The sequence below is a fragment of the Fukomys damarensis genome, unplaced genomic scaffold, assembly GCF_012274545.1.
Source record: "Fukomys damarensis isolate Sample0158 unplaced genomic scaffold, DMR_v1.0_HiC HiC_scaffold_3, whole genome shotgun sequence".
NCBI classification, from domain to species: domain Eukaryota; kingdom Metazoa; phylum Chordata; class Mammalia; order Rodentia; family Bathyergidae; genus Fukomys; species Fukomys damarensis.
Genome location: NW_022900915.1, coordinates 26,000,977 through 26,024,553, shown reverse-complemented (window position 1 = coordinate 26,024,553; position 23,577 = coordinate 26,000,977).

Sequence of the window (23,577 nt, the reverse complement as noted above, 5' to 3'; positions counted from 1 at the left end):
TATTTTATTTATTTATTTTTTGTACCAGAGATTGAACTCAGGACCTTGTGCTTGGGAGGCAGGCGGCAGAACCACTGAGCTAAATCCCTGGCCCCTTATATCATCTTATGTGACTATTACGATCTTTTGTCTACAGTTTTTTATTTATGAAATGTTCTGAATGACTAGAGTGTTTTTTAAAAGAGATTTAACAAGTTTCTTCCAACTGTATAATTATATAGACAGAGAGGATGGTACAAATCAATTTTGAATGAAAAAACAACAGCCAACACACCATCTAATTAAATAAAATGACATGCTGGTGGCAAATTGCTAGGAGCTGGACTTAGCCTATAGGTCTCCAGCATGTGTTTTCTCATTAAAAAGCACACGCGGGTTTAAAAGGGAAAACAAAAGTACTTTTCTCATTTTTTTCTTTAGGAAAATGTAATTTATTTTAGTTCTAATTTGCTATTTTATTTAATATAGAAATTTTTGTTCAGCCTTATACATGGCAGAATCTTTTTTCTCATAGTATTTTTTAATCATTAATTTTTATTGATATATTTTAGGCACACAATATGCTGCATTCATTATTGGGAATTTATACCTTTACATGATATATCTTGGTTCTTATTTTTTCCCCATTCCCCTATCCTCCCTTCATCCCTCCAACCCTCCCTATTTACAAAGACTTTGTTTCCATTTTTTCCTCTTATATTTATTCTTTTCTCTTCTTTCCTTTCCCCTACCCCTCCCTCTCCCCCTTCCCTTTTGAGGCCATGCTCTTAGGTGAAATAAATGGGACACACTGTGTAAATACTGGATAGTTTCTCTGGTGTGAGAAACCAACAGTGTAAATAAAGATCAAAATGGATAATAGATAATGTGAAACAGGAGGGAAATGATAGAATTTTTAACACCTACCTACCATTCAATCAGGACACAAAATTCTAGTAAAAACTTGGACAGATTCTGCTAGTGTTAGTGGAGATAATTTTGTAAAAGATTATAATGTTCTTTTTAATTGATTTATATTCAGTTTCTAGCTCACAGAGTACAATACATCACTAATGTCAGAAACCATCAGTTCTAGGATGGATCAATTTGTAATGATGTCATAAACTCTTCCTTCAGTAAAATATCAAATATTAACAAACAGATGGCAAAGATGCTAGGCATTTCTGTCACAGTGGAAACAGACTTCCTGATTACAAACAAGATAGCAGCATATATTATTTCAAACTCTTGCACAAATAATAAAGACCGATGTATTGTTGGTAAGATTAAGATGATTTGTGAGACTGGGGAAATTTAAGATAGATAAAGTTGCCAAATAAAGTAAAAAGTATTTTTTATGGAACCGCTAATCATTCAGACCTGCTATTGTGACTAAATTTACCAGGTTCTTCTAACATGTTTAACTATTAAACTTCACATTTGACTTTCAGTTTCTGTGTAGAGTTAACTCTTTGAATCCCCATTCATGGTGTCCCCATTACATCCAGGGAAGTGGAGGAAGGGGATGATAGGAAACTCCTTTTTAAAAATCACATGCTCTACAGTACGCCTTGCGTTGACTTACAGACTATTGGTTAGAATCTGATCGGTTATTCACCTCCAGCTTCAAAAACAGCCTAGGAAATTTAGCCTTTTTATCTAGTAAATTTCTAAGCATCGACTCTACGACTAAGGGAGAAATGAAGATGACTACCGTACCTAAACGAGTTTAAATCTCAACAGATGTGTAAGAAAAATGGTATTTGGAAGATGTAAAAACAAGAATGGAACTGGAGTTCAGGAACAGAGGCGTGTAACAGTCACTGCAAAGCATGGAGATTCCCTGTCTCTTGTTTTCCCCCTTTATGTACATGTACTTTATGCTTTCTTCTCCACCTCTCCAGTAGATAGGCTTCCACACGTGACTTTTGTCAAATAAGTTTTTTGACAGCCCAGATTATTACATCTCCGTTTTATTTCCAAAAATTCTCTGACGGTGCTTTTCTTGTTTCAACTTGGGTCAGCCACCAATTCCTTCATTAATCAGTTGTGACCACTGGAACAAACAAGACTGTATAAAATAGACATTCCCATGGTAACCGCTGGTACAAAGAGTCCAGCTTCACACTAAAGAGGAGATTGGATTAAGCAAGCAATTCTGGTCTCACGTAATTGAGTCATACAAATAATAATTTAAATAGCCCTTTGGTAGGAACATAGAACTATTGTAGTCTTCCGTACAAACGTTTGTTGTTATTTTCTTTCTAGTTGATAAATCACAATGGTAGCTACTTCCAGTTTCATTCCTGGTAATTTACAAATTTGTATAATGCAATTTTGTGAAGTGTTTTGCATTAGATGGATATGAAACATCTGGTCTTCATTCTTATATGAGAATAAAAATTACATAATTCTATATGATATAATCTGTATAATATACATAATTTGGTAATGCATTAGTTAATCTTGATTAAGTAGCTTATGTAAGTAGAATTTTCTGCATGGTTTACTCCTTTGTATTAGCAAATAGTGTACTACTACAAGTAATATGAGAATGTTTAATGCTAACAAAACCTATCTAAAATTCTGGAACCTCTTACTATGTTTTGTTGGTTTTCTAGACAATAGCTCTGCTAATTGAATTCCAAGATCTAAAGTGAATTTGCTTCACACAACTTTCCTAAGTCTTTTCCTAAAGACAGTTTTCCTCAGACTTCATCAATGTTGAATTTTATTTACTTAATTAATGTACTACTTTTGGAATTCATTCTTAAATCATATAAGACAGGAAAAACTGTTCTTTCTGCATATTGATTCTCCTTCTTTTAATATTTGATGCATAATACAAATCCCAGGCAGTATGATAATGTAAGAATCCTAGCAAGTAGTATGATTATGAGAAATTGATTTCTGTTGCACACTGTGGTCTGCCTTTCAGAATTCTACTCTACTTAAAAGAAGATATTATGTTCTGTGACTGTAAATAGATAAGGCAAGCAAGGCTTCGAAAACACTTCTAAATCACTGAGGTGTAAAATTCAAATCATTCAGACATGGAAGAATATTATAAAATACTTAGGTTGATAACCCATAAGTACTTTTTTATGCTCTTTACAATATACCAGCATTCCAACAAGTGCTTTACCACAACTGTCCTCCTATTAAGAGTTAGTATTGCTATTACTTATGAATGAAGAAGATAATAAATTAACTTAATGTGTCCAGAATCACAAAGATAATAAATAGCAGAGTCACAGTTTTATACCATGATAAAATACATCGAAAAATTCACATCTCTATGTAGCAGTGCCTTTAAAATATAAATTTATTAATCATATTTTATTTTCTGTCCAATGCAAAATGATTGCTCCAGTGTAACTTCTGTGACAACTCTGAATGCTGTCCCAGTTTTCTATTGTACTTATATGGATAGGTTTATTTCTTTTTAGGTTAACTTGTTAAATATTTACTACATGACTTCTTCATCCAAGAAGTATCCAAGATAGTATCAGCATACTGGTGAATGAACATATAACTACTTTTAGCCTTTATCCTCATTTACTTAAAGTGAAGCCCACTACTGATAAATACTATATTAATTGAACATATACTATATTATGCACTATGATTGCAGTGGTAAAGAAAAGAGAAAAAATTCCTGACCTGATAGGACTTGAAAACTATGAGTTGCTTTAGTAGATATGTTGTGGCCAAATTAATTTCTACACCTGACTTCCCATTAAGAATAGAAGTCCAAGCCAGAGGCAAAGACAGAACCACTGTTTTGTTGTTGTTTCTGTTTGTTTGTTTGCTTTGTTTGTTTCCAGTACTGGGGATTGAACATGGGACCTTGTGCTTGACAGAGCCACTTTTTGAATAGGATAACTTGGGCCAGACTGTAGAGCACCAAAAATGAATTAATGTAACATAGGACATTTGGGTTATGTGTGAAAATGCAAAGTACCGTAAAAATTACAGTGAATGTTTACATTTATTTTATTTTAAATATAATTTTAATGGTACACTTTTGACATATGTAATGCTCACATTCATCATAGTGAATGTGTACTGCACATAATATATCTTAATCCTTTTTATTTCCCATTCCCCTCTTTTGCCTTCAATCCTTTACCCGTGTTCCCTTTACAAAATTTTGTTTTCCTTCCATTTATACTTTTTTATTCCTTCCCCCCTTTTCCTTTCTCCTTCTCTCTTCTTGTTCCCTTTCCCATTTGAACATTTTAATCTTATTTCCCAAAACCTGTCATCTATTTTGATCTTTATTTACCCTTTGGGTTTCTTACACAACAAGATCAATGCAATGTTTAAACATGTGTGTCCAATTTATTTCACTTAATATTATGTTCTCAAGGTGCATCCATTTACCTAAAAATGTCTCAAATTTATCCTTTTTGGCAGTGTAATACACAGTTGTATAGAGAAACAATGTTTCCTTTATCCATTCATCCAGTGATGGGCATCTGGGCTATTTCCAAGATTTAGCTATTACAAATTGTGCTGCTATAAACATGGGTGTGCATATATCACGCTAGTATGATGCTTTAACTCTTTCAGGAAGACATCAAGGGGAATAGCTGGCTCAAATGGAACCTTATTTTTCACTTCTTTGAGGAATCTCCAAACTTATTTCCATGTAGATTGTACCAATTTACACATCCACCAGCAGTGGAGAAGGTTCCTCTTTCCCACAGCCCTGTCAGCATTTGTTATTAGTTGATTTCTTGATGATGGCTATTCTTTCCGGGAGAGATAGAATCTCAGTGTTGCTGTTTTTTTTTTCAGCTTTAATTGAGTTTATTGGTACATTTTAGGGATACAGTACAGTTACAGTCATTGTTTTAATTTGCATTTCTCAAGTGACCAGTGATGTTGAACATTTTTTTTTCATAAATTTATTTGCTGTTTGTACTTCTTCATATGATAAGGTTGTATTGATTTCAGATGCCCATTTTTGTATGGGGTCTTTAAATGTGGGGGCAGTCTATTTTTTCTTTTGAATTTTTATATATTCTAAATATTAGTCCTTTGTCTGAGAGTAGCTGGTAAAATTTTTTCCCACATTGTGTGTTGTTGCTTCACTCTGTTGATGATTTCTTTTGCTATGGAAAATGTTTTAATTTGATGGGATCCCAGTTGTTGATTCTTTGTAATATCTCCTGTGCAATTAAAGTGAATGTTTAAATTTAAAGAAAAATATTGTAGAGTAAAAGACATATTGCCATTAATCCCCTCAAAACACACCCCCCACACTTCAAATCCACTTACACACAATCCTGGCCATTTTGTGAAGAAGTCCTGGAAGTCCTTTTGTGTCTTTAGCCGTAGCTGTGTGGCTGTAGCAATAGCCTGAAGGATTTCAAAACCTGCACCTTTCAACGTTGGCTCGACTTTGAGGAAGAGCCGAGAGTCCCACTGTGCCACATCCATCTGGTGAATATCGTGGACTAGGAGACACCTTAAAAGTGTTAGGGAGCCTGCTATCCCTTTGAATGGCACTAGGCGGCAGTATTCACGTAATTTTTTATTACATCTCCTTAATGGAGAGGCAATGGAGGACTTCTACAACTGCTTCAGAAAGGCTTCAGAAAGTAGCAAGAACGATGGGATACATGTGCCTGATACAAGGGGAGTATTTTGAGGGGGACTCAAGGCAGTGTCTTTTCCTGGAACAGGTGTGCCCACGTGTGTGGGGCACACCTCAGTCTCACCGACAAGTGTACTGCCTAGTAGGGGTGCAGGCCACCATGGAGACGCTGAGTGTGCGGTGAGTGCTGATCAGGGCACGGTTAGCACAGGTTTGGGGGTGGGACGTTTATGGAAAATTTCTCTCCTTTCAATTTGCTATAAACTTAAATCTCCTCTAAAAATAAAGTCTTTACAAATAAATAAGAATGGAAACATATAGTAAGGAACCAGAATTTCACAAAAGTAAACGACTTTTTTTTTTTTTGCTTACTTGTTTACTTGCTTCCTCGATTATTAATCTTCTCACTTTCTTCTTGCTTTGGTGCTTTTATTTTTATTTTTTTCTTTTCAATAAAGAAGTCAGAAGCATTTTTGCAGTTTATATAAGTTTAAAGTCCATTTAACATAAATCACTATATGCAATTCTTTTAAAATGTAAAACAGATAAGCTGTATAATCAACTTCAAACAATTAAGTAAAAATCAATCATTTACTAGAGGGAACCAACTTGGGAAATACTAATTTTTGCAGTAAGAATCGGCTTTGTTAGCAAAAATGTCACCATTATAAGAATGTCTTTTCAAAGGTAAATGCATGACATTTCATAAAACAGTCAAGCACAATTTCCTATTAAAATACTGAAATATTTGATTTCTTCAAAGATTTAACTAAGGGAGTTACACGGAATATTTTTTGGAGTTCACACCCTTCCTTTCTAATCCCAAAGAGAATGAACTCTTCATTGAAAATCGAGGTGGAAATGCTTTGGTGCAATAGCTGTTTGCATTTCTGAACGAGCACACTTGTGAGACTGATCCCCTCAATAGCAGGGCCAGCTGGAGAGGCAGAGGTCACCTCTGTGCGGCCGCTCCTCTCAGATCGAAAGGAAGCTGGCAGTGCTGTCTTCTTCAGTGCCTGGATGGGCCAAGTCCTGCAGAATAGCCCACAGTTATTCTGTGCATCAGCCTGTGCAATTGATTTCAAGGTAACAGACAAGAGGGAAAGCGCTGTCAGGCTTGACTGCCTCCTGTCAATGCAGGGCCCCTGGAACAGTGTAACTCAGAAAATTTTTGTCGATTTGGGTAAGCGAGGGTGCAGTGCTGACAGGCCGATTCTCTTCTTGTCCTGCAGTTTGAAGGTTGCAATGGGGAATCTGCCCTTTGGTGCCTAGGCAGTGGCTGGCCTGGCTGGAAGACTATGTCACAAAGCGTGGCTCAATTCCACAGGCAACTTCCACAGAGGGCTTTGTTCCCTGAGCAGAAAAGAATTTTTAAAAAGGTGGAAATGAAAGATAGTGTTTATTTTTCAAAGCCTATACAAGATATTTCATTTCTCTTGGAATTTCTGCCTTACTTCTTACATGTAAACTTAGTCACCTGTCAGTTTCTAAATTTCAATTATCTACAGTGTATAAAATTCCCTCTCTGCTTCTAATCAAATTATTAATGGGGGAAATGGAGAAAGTAATGTCTCAGGAACAAGGCGACGTACTCTGCAAGCAACACCACAGTTAGAGTTTGACTTGGATTGGGTAAATCAGGTTACAATAATTGTGTCATGTACAGATGGATTTAAAATCGTACATCAGGCTGTGCTAAATCATGTGAAAAGTGTTTGAATGAAAACATTAATTACATTCGTAGGTAAACATCAAAGAGACTAGACAAGTCATGCTTTTGTTTTGTTTAATGCTGGAAATGTCAGAGCTACTTGACTACAAATTCCCTGGAGCCACTCTGTTTTGTCATATTTCAGCTGCTGTACAATTTCATGAACATTTAGGTTGTTTCTTTATGGTTTGAAATGGTAATTTCAAAGTGGCTTTTTCCCCAAAATTTTATTATAACTTTAAAGTAGGAACTCAGGGTCCCACTAAAATGAAAGTTAACATTTGGCTTACCATATAGCAAAAGCTCAGGTACCTGTTAAATCAAGGTAGAAAAGAGAAGACAGTCAGAAGTCACAGGCTGTTAAAAACACACATCGCAAATTAGATTTCTAAATTTTCTATCTATATAAGTAAATAAAATGATATACAAAAATTGATATATGTATCACCTCAAATCTAGTGGAAATAGTATAAAGATGTTATGTGCTTTTACAGTGTAGCTTTTTTACTTAAAATATGTTCTAATTTTATGTAGCTTCAATATCAACTGGCCCACCTTTTCATCTTCCTATTCACCTGGTATCTTGCTGGAAGAATTTAAAGCATCATACCATGGCGATATATGCACACCCATATTTATAATGGCACAGTTTGTAATAACTAAGTATTGGAAACAGCCCAAAGGCCCATCCATCAATGAATTAATGGATACAATGGTATTGAATTTTTATACAGTGGAGTACTATTGAGTCATAAAGAAGGATAAATCTGAGACATTTGTAGCTAATGGTTGCACCTTGAGACCATACTATGAAGTGAAATATATCAGACATACATGTTTAAATGCTGCATTGTTTCTCTGGTGTGGGAACCTAAAAGTAGAAATCAGGAAAAATATATATAATAGACATTGGGAAGTGGGAAGAAAATGTTCAAATGGGAAGAACAAGAGAGTGGGAAAGGGGAAAGGAAAGAAGGGACAAGAAAAAAGAGAACAGAAGGAAAATGGATACAGAGCCTTAGTAAATAAGGAGGTGAAGAGGGGACACAGGGGTGCAGCGGAATGGAAAACACAAGAGGCAAGATATGTCATATACGGGGACAAAAGCCCAATGATGAATGTAATTATTATGCATATTTCAGATGCACTAATGAATATTTTGCTTAAAAAGTTACATTTGTATCACAGTCCACTTATTTGGAGATTGAGAAATAAGATTTTACTTTTTTCCTTACTAATTTATTAAATTTGGTATTTACCAAAGTAGGGAGTTCTTTTTAGTAAAATTGTTTGTTTACCTTTAGCAAAATGTTTTGTTTACCTTTGCTAAAATCATAGAGCTAATTTAAGATGTATAATATTTTTATGAAGTGAAATATCAGACATACATGTTTAAATGCTGCATTGTTTCTCTGGTGTGGGAACCTAAAAGTAGAAATCAGGAAAAATATATATAATAGACATTGGGAAGTGGGAAGAAAATGTTCAAATGGGAAGAACAAGAGAGTGGGAAAGGGGAAAGGAAAGAAGGGACAAGAAAAAAGAGAACAGAAGGAAAATGGATACAGAGCCTTAGTAAATAAGGAGGTGAAGAGGGGACACAGGGGTGCAGCGGAATGGAAAACACAAGAGGCAAGATATGTCATATACGGGGACAAAAGCCCAATGATGAATGTAATTGTTATGCATATTTCAGATGCACTAATGAATATTTTGCTTAAAAAGTTACATTTGTATCACAGTCCACTTATTTGGAGATTGAGAAATAAGATTTTACTTTTTTCCTTACTAATTTATTAAATTTGGTATTTACCAAAGTAGGGAGTTCTTTTTAGTAAAATTGTTTGTTTACCTTTAGCAAAATGTTTTGTTTACCTTTGCTAAAATCATAGAGCTAATTTAAGATGTATAATATTTTTTTGTATATTGATGATTCTTCTTGCTAGTAATTTGGACATTTGCATCTATGTGCACCCATGACCCTAGCTAATAGCTATTTTTTTCTTTTAATATGTATATCTGGTTTGAATATCAGTTTAATTCTTACCTTGTAAAATGGGCTGAAAAAGGTTCCATTTTAAATTTCAGAAATATTTCATCTAAGTTTGCTGTTTCTTCTTTTATGTTAATCAGCTTTGATAGAGAAGCCATCTGGACTCAGAATGTCATTCAAAATTGCAGACTCTAGCATTATAAAAGATATAGGGCAATTCAGCTTTTCTATTTATTATATGACAATTTTGAAAACTTGTTTTTTAAAAAAAATTTGTACTTTTCATCCAAGTATTTGAATTATCAGAGTTATTCGTACTATCACTTTTTTACACGATAATGTATGAAGAATTTGTAGTGGCTGTTTCTCTTGAATGTTTAATTTTGCTTTTTATCAGTTTGGCTAGAATGTTACAAATTTTGATGGTTTTTCAATAAGAAGCAGTCTTTTTTCACATCTTCTTCTCTGTTGTTTTTCTGTTTTCTATTTTAAAGTAGGAACTTGGGGTCCCACTAAATTTTGTTGATTTATGCTCTGAGCTTTATTTCCTTTTTTGACTTTCTTTGAGTATAGGTGAATATTATTCTAGATGCTTAAAGTGAAAACTTAGAGTATTGATATTAGACTTTTCTTATTTTCAAACATAAACATGTAATGCTGTAAATTACCCTCTATAAGTATTTTAGCTGTTACACACACACACACACACACACACACACACACACTTTGTAACTTCATTTTAATTGGTGAAAACATATTTTGTAATATTTCACATGATTTTCTTGGTGAAATGTTTTTATTTTTCTGAAAAATATTGACCAATATCTGTAAATGATTCAGGTATGCATTGTTTCTGAATATTATTCATTTCAGATAGAAAACTTCTCTTTATCATTTGAAATTTTTAAAATATGTTTTTCCCTGACAAAGAATATGATTTATGTCAAAAAGTTTTCTACATGCATTTGAACAAAGGTGAATTATGCACCGGATAAGGTGTTCTATAAATGCTAAGTAAGCCAAATTATTGATAATGTTTGTTAGGTTTTCTCTATTTCTGATTATTGGTTTATATTTTCAATGGATTAGGAATTTTACATTGTGCAAAAATAATTGTGGACTTGTCAATTTCTTATTTTAAGTTCTCTTAATTTTTCTTCATATATTTACAGGTCTATTAATCTACACACCTATCACTTTAATTCATTTTGATAAATTCATCTCATCATTGATAGCTTTCTTTCTCTTCAATAGTCTATTTTTAAACTTTGCCTCTAATTTGGTCAACTTGAATTTCTTATTTCAAAACTTCGACTTTCCTATTTTCAATTAGATTTATCCACATTTCCTATTAAAATGTATTTCTGGATTTCTAGTAGACATCATATAGATAATTGTTATCATAAGAAAAATATCAAACAAGCATGTTATATTTATATTTTTAGGGGGGCAATATAAAATTGTAATACCCAATGCCCAGTTTTTCAAATTGTGTCTGTTTATCTACTTTAAAATTTTTATTTATTTAGTTTTCATTAAGTTTTTAGCTGATGAGACAGTAAGGTCCCCACCAATTGCTTCATCATAGCAAAATAGAAGTCTTATGTTTTATTAAATTACTTTTCAAACTGTATGGTATGTTTTCATTTTTATCCATAAAAAAAATTCAAAATACCCCTGCTATCTAGAAATATACTACTTTAATCTGTATGCATATTTTGGCTTCAAATAGTTATGATATAATAAAATATTTTAATGAACATCTGCAATATTAGATAATTGTTTTGTGGAATTAGTAGATGTAAATGGAATGACTACGGAGAAAGATTTTTCTATATTTAAAACGTGTAAAGCTAGAATTAAAATCAACATGAAATTAGATGATTTTTGAATATTTAAACTCATATAACCATTTTGTTTTGTTATAGCATTACATACAATGTATATATGCAATGTACTATAAATTACATTTTTTGTCATGCATTTAAATTTATGGTGACTTTTTAAAATAAGCTGTGAATGTACTAAACTTGCATTATTCGATTTGTATTATTCTTTTAAGATCCTTTGAGGAAAAAAACTGAAAACTATTGTGCACCACAAAATATTTAACAAGTACCAATAAAATATCTTGCTTGGGAATATTTTCAGACAATGACTGAGATGTAAGACAAAATAGTTTCATATATTGGAAGAAATGGAGAAACCCCAGTGAAACACACAGAATTTTTTATATTGCATTGAGTCTGTATATATATCTCTGTACGTATATGTGTGTGTGTGTGTGTGTGTGTGTAGCATATATATGTATATATTACATATATGCTTCTATGCTACACAAAAATAAAAAAAAACTGAAAACTATTGTGCACCACAAAATGTTTAACAAGTACCAATAAAATATCTTGCTTGGGAATATTTTCAGATAATGACTGAGATGTAAGACAAAATAGTTTCATATATTGGAAGAAATGGAGAGGCCCAGTGAAACACACAGAATTTTTTATATTGCATTGAGTCTGTATATATATCTCTGTATGTATATGTGTGTGTGTGTGTGTGCGTGTGTGTGTGTGTAGCATATATATGTATATATTACATATATGCTTCTATGCTACACAAAAATATAAGTGGTGAATTAAGAAAGACTTTGCATTTTATTCTTTGATAAATTAGATTCTATTTTATGTCTTTGAGCACACAAAAAGCCATAAAAAGACATTATTGGAATGACTAGGGATGTAGCTAAGTGGCAGAACACATACTTAGCATTGTGAGGCCCTAGGTTTAAAATCTAACATCAAAATAAAATGATGTTATCAACATGAATATTAATCCAACAACTATAAAAAAGTCACTGGTGATTGGAAGGTGATTGATAGGAACCTGCTGAAATTCAATTAGCATGGAAAGCGGATGAATGAAATATTGTTTTCAACTTAGAAATAGCAATGATTATTTAAAAACAAGACTTTGAATTCTTTTTTGAAAATGTTTTTGTGAATGGAGGCACCCTAATGCATCCAATAATCAAAAAAATTTTTTGAAGATTTAGAGGTAGAAATAAATTGCTTTATATTTTAAATCTCTCTAAATTTTAATTTTACTCTACGCTGCTGTTTCCTTTATTGACTAAGCATGAAAATGCTTTGTTAGCTTATTGTGAGTGACAGTAATTTCACTCAGAATAGCTAGACTTTAGTTTTTTGGTTTAAACATTTTTTTACACTAATTTTATGTCTTCTTTATAGGAAAATAATACAAATAATAACATTTTTGTCAGCTTGAAATGTAAATGTTTCTACTTGTGAATCTTTAGTCTTACAGAAGCAAACAAATATCTTCACCGAACAACACAGCCAGCACTTGCCGATAAAGCAGTGGTGTTGTATTTTATGTTCAGTGCAACTCTGGCCACTGGATCTGTGTTTTAGTGTCTGCTCAGTGTCACATGTATGCATAGCGAATGTAAATGCTGCTGACGACTAGTTTGCAAAGTTAAGCATATCTTGAGTATTTCTTAGTTTGACTGAGGACTTTTTAGTTTACTAAGACAAAATTTGCTTTCAGCACTTTAAATGGGATCACATTGTTTAGATACAAATCCTCAAGTGTCTTAAATCACAGATACTTATCTTAAATGTCAACAGGGACTGTTTGTGTTAATCCATCCTTTTTCAGTCAAATATGCCTTTAGCAGTTCTATTCAGGATTCAATGATGCTGTTTAATTGACAATTTAAAATTTCCAACATGCAATCCCTCTATCCCTAATCCCCAAACCATATTTATATCTCTTCTAAGTCACAAGCAGGCCAAGGACACTAAGGTCTTTAAGTTTCAATAGCCTGTGGGGTATGGAATGTATATCAGCCTGTACATATGTAACCTGCTGAGAAATAGCAGTGGAGCAGAAAAACATGGTTTTATTCCTTGATCAGTAGAAGTTAAATGGTTCTTTCTTTCCTCCTTTTCATTATGTATTTCTAGTTCAATGCTGAGAAACCCACTGACAGTAAATCCCTAGAAACTAAAGTGTGAGAGAAAAGAACTTGTTTACTTGTAGGGAAATTGCAATTACCCCCTACAGTTTGTTAGGATACAATTTTCAGACCACTTGTATTCTGTGTAATTTTTACCAAGGACAAATTTTGTTATTGTTGGTCCTTTGTCAGGAAATTTAAAAATTCCTCTGAATATTAAAGGGAGGATAAGTTTTTGACAGAATGGGATTGTTTTAAAATCATAAATTACAAAAACATGATAATTGCAGCCATTTACAATATCTTAGGTTACTAAGATCTATATAGATAAAGTGAAAGAAGAGAAAATTTAGGAAAATAATGAGATCATAAAATAAGCAAGATATATAGTCATGGTCCCAAATTTCATACACGAACATGAAAAGTTATAATTTTTTCATGATTTCACAAATTTTCATTGCTACATGTCCACTTTAAAATTCATTTTCTAAAAAAATATAAAATGAACAGTGATATCTGCTTTTATCATATGATACATGCTTTTTTCTATATGTCAGAGGTTTAGAAATGGAAAATTCAAACAAGTGATAGCAAGCAAATCAGTAGTTCAAGGATGCTTTATTATTTTAATACTTAGAAGAGATTAAGAAAAATGGGTTGTAAAAATTTAGCAATTGATGTTTAAAATCATTTCTATTGAAATTTGTAATATTATTAATTGAGGTTTGCTCTGTGTAAGTAGACAACAAAGAAATGACTACTGAGGAGGCTATTGCCAGATTTCAGGGTCACGGAATGATGAAACAGAAGATTTCAGAAGTAGGAAAAGAAACAGTTCTTGGCAAGATTTTGTGGTGTTAACCATTTATGTGCCTGAAGTCTTGAGTTTCTCACCAGTAAATTTCACTACGGTAGAAATATACTAATTTTCAAGATGCTATTTTCATGGCACCAGACCCTGAGACAGTGATTTGAATGCTGGAAATTTATTTGGAAAGTGATTCTAGTGAGAAAATAAAAATAATACAATTCATCAAAAGGCACACAGATGTGGGTCATTGGTAACTAGTGCACAGTTTATGGAGGCTTTTTGAGGAGAATGGTAGCACTCACCTCTGAATTATTCCAATAAATAATGAGAAACTGAAATATTTAACTAAGTTTCATACCTAAATATTAAATGATTGTCCCTGTGGACATTAACTCCCTGTCCTTCTGAATTGCCTTGGCCTTGGGTTGATAAAACTCCTATGGCATTGGAGAGAGCCTTCAGGAATATCTGGATTTAGGGTTGGAGTAAATTCTTGTGACTGGGAACTTTGATTCAAATGAAAAAGAGGATTAGATAAGTGAGCCAAGAAGAATCAAGAGTACTCACAACTTCATTTCCCCACTATTTCAATGAAAGTGTTTGATCTTCACATCTCTAGCATAGTTTTTAGTTAGTTAGCTAACACTGTCATTTGTAAATGTCAGTAAATTATTCTGTGTTTCAGGGAAAGCAACAGCACTCTAAGGCATTTTTTTAGCTATTATCTCACCATTTTCTTAGCCCAAGCTATTTGTGTGACCTAGATTACTACTGTAAGTCCAACCGAATAGCAGATGAGCCTCAGATAACCACACAACACTGTCTCAGAATAATTCATTTACAGAAGTGACAAGAATTAAAACTTTTGTTGTGGACTGAAGGAGTACTCCAAGCTTGTGTGTTGATATTTAGTAGACTTTGTGAACATACTGAAAAATATGACTTTCAGAGGTGCTTAGGTCATAAGGGTTGAGTCAAGATGGAATTATGTCCCTTGTGAAAGAAAGGGTTCCTTTACTTTCATCGTTTGTTTGTTTGTTTGTTTGTTTGTTTTTCTGTGTGGTGATACTGCATTTGTCCCATTTACCTTCCTGCCTCTTTCCTTGTGACACCATAGCAATAAAGTGCCTTCGTGGAAGTGGAGAACAGGCTAACCCAATGGCAGCTTGGTTTTAGACTTATCAGCCTTCGAAACTACAGAGAAAAAAACATTTTTTTTTCCTCTTTATAAATGACTCAGACTGACACTTTGCTCTAGTGCTATGTATTTATCAAGGCATCCTAAGGATAGTGAGTTTCAGGAATTTGCTTGGACTATTGGAAGAAAATGATTTCTTTTTTATGGGCATCACTGCAGAGCCATCTTGCCCTGGGGATTGCTTGTTGTTATCATGCAAATGTAAATAAAAAGTTGTCAGTGTTCCCACAAAAAAAAAAAAAAAAGAATATACAAAATTTGTTTACCAAGTTTGTAAGATAAATTCAATGATATTTTAGCTATATTTTTGACAACTTCACTATGGTTTGAGTAAAGGATGAACATTGCAAAAGTGTAGATATGTATCCAATCGTATTGTTCCAACACTAAATTGATCTCTTTCTAAGGAACATCTGCTACAAGACTTTTTTTTTTTCATTTCATACAAGTGAAGACTTTCCCTTTTTGCTTAAACAAAATGAGACTATTAGTAAAGTTCTCAGACACTTGAAACAAAAAAACAATATGTTTAATATGTTAAAGTATTATTTTCTTAGATCCTTCATTTATATATTTCAAGTTGCTAAGAAGTTAGATTTATACAGTTTTTTAGAAATGAATTAATTATATAGATAATTCAAGTAAAACATGTTTAAACATTTTTATAGAAAGGTTTTGCTGTAAATAATTGCCTATAAACTGTATAAACAATGTGTATTTCATCAATTTAAAACTATGTGTTCCGAGACAAAAATACCATACTACTCTACCAACCAACTTCAGCCATTCAGAGTTCTGTTTTCTAAGGTAGGAGCCTTTCAGAATTCCACATTTTAAACATATTTTTAAATGAATTTTCAAATTACTTGGTATTTCAAAATTTTAAAACAACAACAAAAAGTAATGCTAAGTTCTTCTACATTGATTGAGGTGGGAATGGAACATTAACCTGAAAGTAGTTAGAACTTGTGGTTTCTTATTTATTTTACTACTTTTACTTGAGATTTTTAAATTATATAGGAATATTTTCATATTCTAGCATTTTCTAAATGAATTGTAAATATATCTAGATGTTATGTACTTATTTTTGAACATTAATATTTTTAAAGAGAGGAATAGAATCAAGTTTATACATGACTTCTAATATATATATGAAATTCTGATCATATTATTTTCAGAGAGAAAAGCCCCTGCCTGGACTTTTAAACTATATGTGAACACGTAAGATTTTATATATGTATTGTAATTTTATAAGTAACATTGCTACTACCAGGCCTCAGGAAACATGGGGAAAGTATATTTTTGGAAATAATAAATTATTATTTATATTTTCTTTTTATTTTATTCCGAAGTAGGAAGATAATTACTAGTTTCCATGACCACATTTTATATAACATATGAAACTAATATTATATGGAACTCAGCTAAATAATTTTGACCTTTAAATTTACTAAGTTTAATATTTGAATGGAAAAATATTTTTGCATATGACTCCTCCATCTTTGTATAATGTTTATTCAAACATTACCTTTTTAAAAAAAAGCAGATTGTGTAATTAATAACAGAAATGTCTAAACCTTTCCTGTTTCTGCAGTACATTTTGAAATTTATTTTAACTCAGCAAAATGTAGCACAGTACTCACACAAGTGACTAGATTTACGTAATAGATATGAATGCCATTTTAGCTGTTCGTTTAACCACATCATTATGCTTGAAGAAAACTGGATGATTTCAAAAGTATATGAAGTTTTAAATTTTTCCTGAATATTGTCGTGATTAAAAATGTTGGATCTGGATTCGGAATTCATGGGTCCACCTTTCAGTTCTACAACTTTCTAATGCAGTGTTTGGGGGTAAATTCATTCCAAGAATGGTAACTTTGGGTGAACTCCAAGTACACAGAGGGTTAAAAGACTGACGTTTTCAGCAAATATGTGTTGAACATTATCACTGCGGAGGTCAGTAAATGGGAAAATTAACTAACTTTAGTTTTTCATTAAAGAAATGGGAGACATTAAAAAAATAATGTATATGTTATATCACAGGTTTGATACATGGCAGAAAGAAAAAAAGAAGATCTGAAGATAGAGAAACATGGCAGGGAAGTTTTCTGAGACAGAGCAATCACACACAGTGAAGAAAAGCGGATGGAAAGAACGCGCTCATGGGGAAAGGCCGTGGCGGCAGGAGAATAACAGGCAAAGGGCTGTGAGCAGAGTGTCGTGGAAAACTGAGGTAAAGCAAGGCGCATGACATGACCTGAGGTAAATGAGTAAGAAAGAATGATGGCGGACTACGACAGAGGGTAGCTAAAGCATGTCTGTGTTATACATATAATGGCTTGGACATCTAGCCGCACCTGCTTTTGTTAAAACATGTACACACATAATAGATGCTATTTTGAAAGAATGACAAAATGACTCTGGTTACACTGTGGAAGAGAATCCAGGGCATGAAATCCGAAAGCAGATTCACCTGTTCAGAGGAGACTGAGTGGTCCAGGGTGTCCGGTGAAACTCTGCCATGAAGATGTTTTGACTGACCTATCCGATACCATAGTCACTAGCAGTACATTGTTACTCAGTGTTTGAGATGTGGTTGAGGTGCTGAATGGTTGAGTTTTCAGTGTAATATTACTGTGTTATGGTTTACATCTGAATGTTTCCCACAAACTCATATGGGTGGGGCATTTGGAAAGGGACTGGCTTATGGGGACTTATGATGACTTGCAGTGAGAAGGTGGGGTCTGGTAGGGCGCATGGCCTGGGAGAGTTTGTCTCTCATCCTGATTCCACACTATGTTCTGCTGTGAAGTCATCATGCTATGAGCATCTACCTCAGCCATGCTGCTCTGTCAAAGTGTCCGGCCTTGAGTCAGCCAACTATGTACTGAAAATTCTACTAACTGAGCCATCATAAACCTAACATTTTCAGAATTGGGGGTGCCCCCTAGTGTGTGTCAGCAATAAAGAAAGTGACTGAGACAAGTTATAATTAAAATTATTAGATTTTTAATTAAATAGCTACACATAATTAGTGGCTACTGCATCAAATATCCTAGGAGTATCTCAGAAAAATACATAGAAAATATTCTGTATGTACTAAGCATTCAAGAAGCATTCATTTTATTCCATTTCAAGCTCATTATGTTGATCATTCATAGTCATTTTTACATTACATGCATCCATAAATAATGCTTGTAACAACTACTGATAGCTTGAAGCCTTTTCTGTGTTCCTAGAAACACAACCAGCAGAATGTACATGTGCATATTTAAGAATATATACACATACATATCATATATATATTTATGATCTGTCCATGCCATATATAATATAGTGTCCCACATAATTGTGGCAAATCCAGTTTCCAGAAGAGGCCAGCAGCTTACAGACCCAGAAAGACCTGAATTTCCAATTAAAAAGGCCATACTCCAATGGAAACATGAATTGCATAACTACGTGCTCATAAAAATGAATGTTTATAGGAAAGTGTTTGTATACATTACTTTAGTGTAGAAGTTAAAATTAAGAAAAGAAAAAGAAAAAAACCCCAACTACAAAATGTATAGGAATAATGTGAGTAAATTTTAATTAACCTCTACAGTTTTAAAGGAGTTTTGAAATTCACCAGGAACAGGAAATGGTCCTGAGCAAATGTCAGAATACCTAGACAAAATGAGTACCAGTCAGTACAAAGACTGATGTTCACACGACTTACCTGGAATGAAAAATTATTTTTAGAGTAATAGAATTTCAAGTCCACAGTCCAAGATCATCATCCAAGTTCCTAAGGAGGCCACCTAGAAAGCCTAATGTGCCACGTGAAGGGCGACTTGAGACACCTGGAGTACACAATATCTACAGAATTTCTGCATCTTCACGTGAACAGCTCCGTGGGTGTAGGATCCCATGACTGCAGAATTCATCTTTACCACTGTTTTTTCCTAGCTTTCCAGAAACTATTTTGAACTCAGAGTGCAACTTTTTCCTGAGTCTCCAGCTGGCTAACTTCCTCTATGAGATTTTGGATTTACCCAGCTTTCATAAAGACTTGAGCCAATTCCGTAAAATCTCTTCCCCACTCTTGCCCATACAAGCAGGCTCTTGGCTTTTAGTCATGTGCCTTTGGAGAACCCTGACTAATACAGCATCTAATTATTAAGTTTCATAAGATAATGACTGAATTAAGGAAATGGATATAAACAGTTTAACTGAGAGTTAAAATATTTATTAAAATCAAGAATATTTACATATCCTTGAATGAAAGAGAAAGTAAAAATATGAGATATAGTCTAAGTTCTCCTAGTGAAAATAAAAAGTGAGGTTAGGTATAAATTTAGCAGTACATCTTATATATGTATTCCACAAATTTTGTACTTAAAATATATACTGATTCATTTTCTTCATTTTTCTTAAGTGCTTTTAGTATGTGTGTCTTGTACTCTATTTCATCTGGCACATAATTGCAAGATAGAAAAATAGGTATTTGTTAGAATTCTCCTAATAAGTTAACAGAGATAGGTTGAAACTGAGTAGTTGAGCTTTTATATAAAAACTAACTTTTATTCGGTATTTTAACATATTTGCCTTGAAGCTCTATAACTTTGATGAAACAGTATACTTAACTGGGTAGATATAATCTTAGTGCATATCAAAAAATTCTTCCATAGAAACTAAAATAAATAAAAATGTATTTGTCTGTTTTAAGAAGGACTATCTATGCTTTCAAATCATACTCTCATGAACTTATTTATTTATAATAATAGCTAATACTATGAATACATTTTGTCAGGTGGTCTGATTTTGATACATAGAAAAAAAACATCCTAATGATTGAAGCTTGTGTGAGTGATGTAAAAATATAAGAAAATATGTGTGGTTTTAAATACATTTTAAAAATAGGAAAGAAACCTAAACTACAAAAGGAAATTAAAATTTTTCCATTAAATTAAGTAATGTGTTATTTAATTATCAAATACACTAGAAATATGCATCAAAATAATAGTGTTTCTAATCATAGACAGAGAAGTCTAGATTTGGGTTTAACTAAACTTACAGTACAGACTATGTTGCATAAAACATAGCTTCTGTTCATTTTTGAATGCTGAGATTTCTCAAGGGTACTGTTCTTGAGAGATTTCTTTTGTTATCTGTTTCTCAGGATGTTTGGAACTCTTTAACAATATGGCAGTCATTTTAGGGCTCTGACAAGTTTGTTGCCTTTTTCAATACCTAAAATATGTAATAATTTATCTTCTGTTTTTGTAGGATAGACAGGAAATGACTACCAGCAAGTGAAGTGTATCACCCCATGGTCCAGATACGTTCTAAAATCCCCACATTAGTGTGTGAAGCATTTGGGATACATTTTTTATCTAAACCATAACATTTCACTTTTGACTCCCCAAAAGACTCATGCATATCTTTCTTTATTCAAAATACAATTAGTCCAAATATAAGAGTTGTCAAAGTATTAACAGTTTTAGCAGTGCTCAGGAGTCCAAATACAGTCTCCTCTGATACTCAGCAACTATTTATCTGTGAACCTTTATAAAAATCACAAAGAAAGGTAGACACTGCCAATGTCTAGACATGGCACAGGGTAAACATTCTCATTCCAAAAGGCAGAACTAGGAGAACTGAAATGAATAGGACCAACACAAGTCTGAAACCCAGAAGGACAAACATTAAATCTTGTAGCTCCATGTACAGAACCTGCAGCAGCAGCTGACAAGATGTGGACTCAGAAAGTCTTGAATGCCCCTGCCCCAATGGGGGCATCTATATACTTAAGAAGTGCTACCTGAGTCAGGGAGACTCTACCTTGACTGCATTCTGGAAAATAATTTTTAAAACCAAACAAGTCAACAACAGCAGTGGTAGCACAAACTGTTGCCTGGTCACTTTGGAAAGGCTGTTGTTTCGTTCTGGAACTTAGGCGTTAGGAATTTTGGAAGCTACTACTTCCCAGAGGTTGATAACTACACCCTAAAGCTGGAGTGGGTGACTGGCAACTGCTTTTCATTCCCAGCTCTTTCTCATGCTGCTGTTCCTCCTTTTTCCCTTGTAGCAGTTCCCAGGGATTCCCCTTGTGATCCTTTCTTTGGTCACTAACAAAAGTGCTTCTTTCACCAGGGATTCTCAGGCAGACTGGCTTGCCCTGAGGACAAACACATGTGTTTCATGTTGCGTTTTCTAGTTGGCAAAAGGCTGTCAAATATGACACATGTTATAACATCCATAGTGTGAACGTGTCAGGTTTTTCTCCCCTTGGTGGTGCTGGGGATAGAGCACAGAAGTGCACTGCTGCTGAGCTACATCCTTAGCCATGTTAAAAAAATTTTTCTTTGAAGCTTGAGTCAGGATCTGGCTAAGTGACCAAGTCACCCTGGCTGAGGTCAGATTTGCAATCCTCTCCCTCAGCCTCAGTGAAGGCTGAGACTGCCTTTGTGCCACAACCCTTGGCTTTCATGACATCTCAATCCACACACTTCCCCACTTCCCCTCAGCAACAGGGTTTTTCTTTTAAGACGAGATCGCTTGTAGAGAAGAGTAAGCAGAAAAGGAGGAAGTGAGCAGTGTGGTCAGGCACCTGCCCTGGGGTTTGAATGTCAAAGATGGAACTGAATACAACACAAATGGAGCCTGGAAAGAAAGAACTCTGTTTTTTTTTTTTTTTAATATATATATACTGGGCCTGAACACAGGGCTATCACAGTTGTATCTTTGTTTTCTTATTATTTTTTTTAATCGTGAGGCATGGTGGCACTAAATTGCTAAATAGCCCAGAGTGGGTTACATTTTAAATCCTCTTGCCTCAGGCTCTCAGGGTGCTGAGATTGCAGGCCTTGGACCCTGTTCCCTGCTTGAATGAGTGATTGATAGGAGACCCACCCCACTCTTTCCGTCTCCACACCTTCCTCTTTTCACCTTCCCACCAGTTTTGCAGAAGGAGCGCAGACCTTAATGCACAGTGGTGGATTAACACTGTGTCACTGAGCCGTGCCCCAACACAGTGGTATGCACTAATATGAAGAGAAGTTATCATTTTCTTTCATCATTAGGGGACATGGCCTTGAACCCACTGGGAGCACCAAACTTAGCTTCCATTTACCAACTAGACTTTCTTTAATCCCCCTTCTTGTTAGCTCATGCTGTCTGGAAGAATAACCTTGAATAGAGATTTTAATTTTGTAGAGGGGATCAGAGAAACAGCATGGATTCATTATGTGCCCCTTAAACACTAAATACTGAGGACGATTTTAGTTTCGAATGAATGTACCAAATGACCAGGTGCTTGACCTATGAGTCTAATTTATGGTTGACTGGTACATAAACTCCATCTGGCCTGGTCTTTTAGCTTTATGAGGTGTGGGCAGGATGGAAATCTGTTAACATGGAGAAATTATTAAAGGTTTTCATGTAAGGCAAATATATAAGGGTAAGTGATGAGAAGTTTTTTTTTAAGTTTGTTGTGAGATATAAGGTGCCTTCATTTAAGAGACATTGATAACTAGGACAAAATACAGACCCATTTAAGGGACATTTGTCATTTTATTACTCAAATGGAGTTCTTTTAAGATCTCAGTAGGCCTCTTAACTAAACTAGTGGCCTGGAGCCTGCTAGAGGAAAAAAAAAAATGGTTTCATTGAATGCTTTTTACAGGAGTACAGAATTATATATTCTGAGAAGTGGATTGATTACTACCAGTAATGTCTGAAATTATAAAGGAAGTGTGTGTCCTGGTGAAGATATGGTGTTAGAATACATAGAGGCATGCATGACCTTGATTTATATTTCAATGATATATGACACAAGAGATTCCTGCCCCAAGGGAAGAATTCTTAGGCATTCACCTAAGAGTCTGGAAAAAGAAACAGATGAGCCCTTTGCTGACCAACACATCTATTGTTCCAGTTAATGCGTGGAATTTGATCAGTCCTGTTGATCTTTTAAGTTCTGTGCTTTTTCTAGGTCATCTTAGTTAAGGGATGGAAACCAGCAACATTTCACTGAGGCTCATCATGTATGATTGCTATAAAGCCATCCATATAGAAAATGAATTCCTACCCATGTTCCTTCAGTTAATTTTAAGGGTTTTCTCGGGGAGTTACGAGGTTTGGGGAAAAATCATGTGTGTCTTTTAGCATTCTGGCTTTCCAGTCTTTTCAGGCAGAATATGTTAGAGTGTTCAGATTTGGCACTATCTTGTATCAAGAAGTCCTTGACGGCTCAGTGCTGAGCTGATAGGCTTTTACTTTCATGACTCAAGTTGTAACAGTTAAATAGGAAAG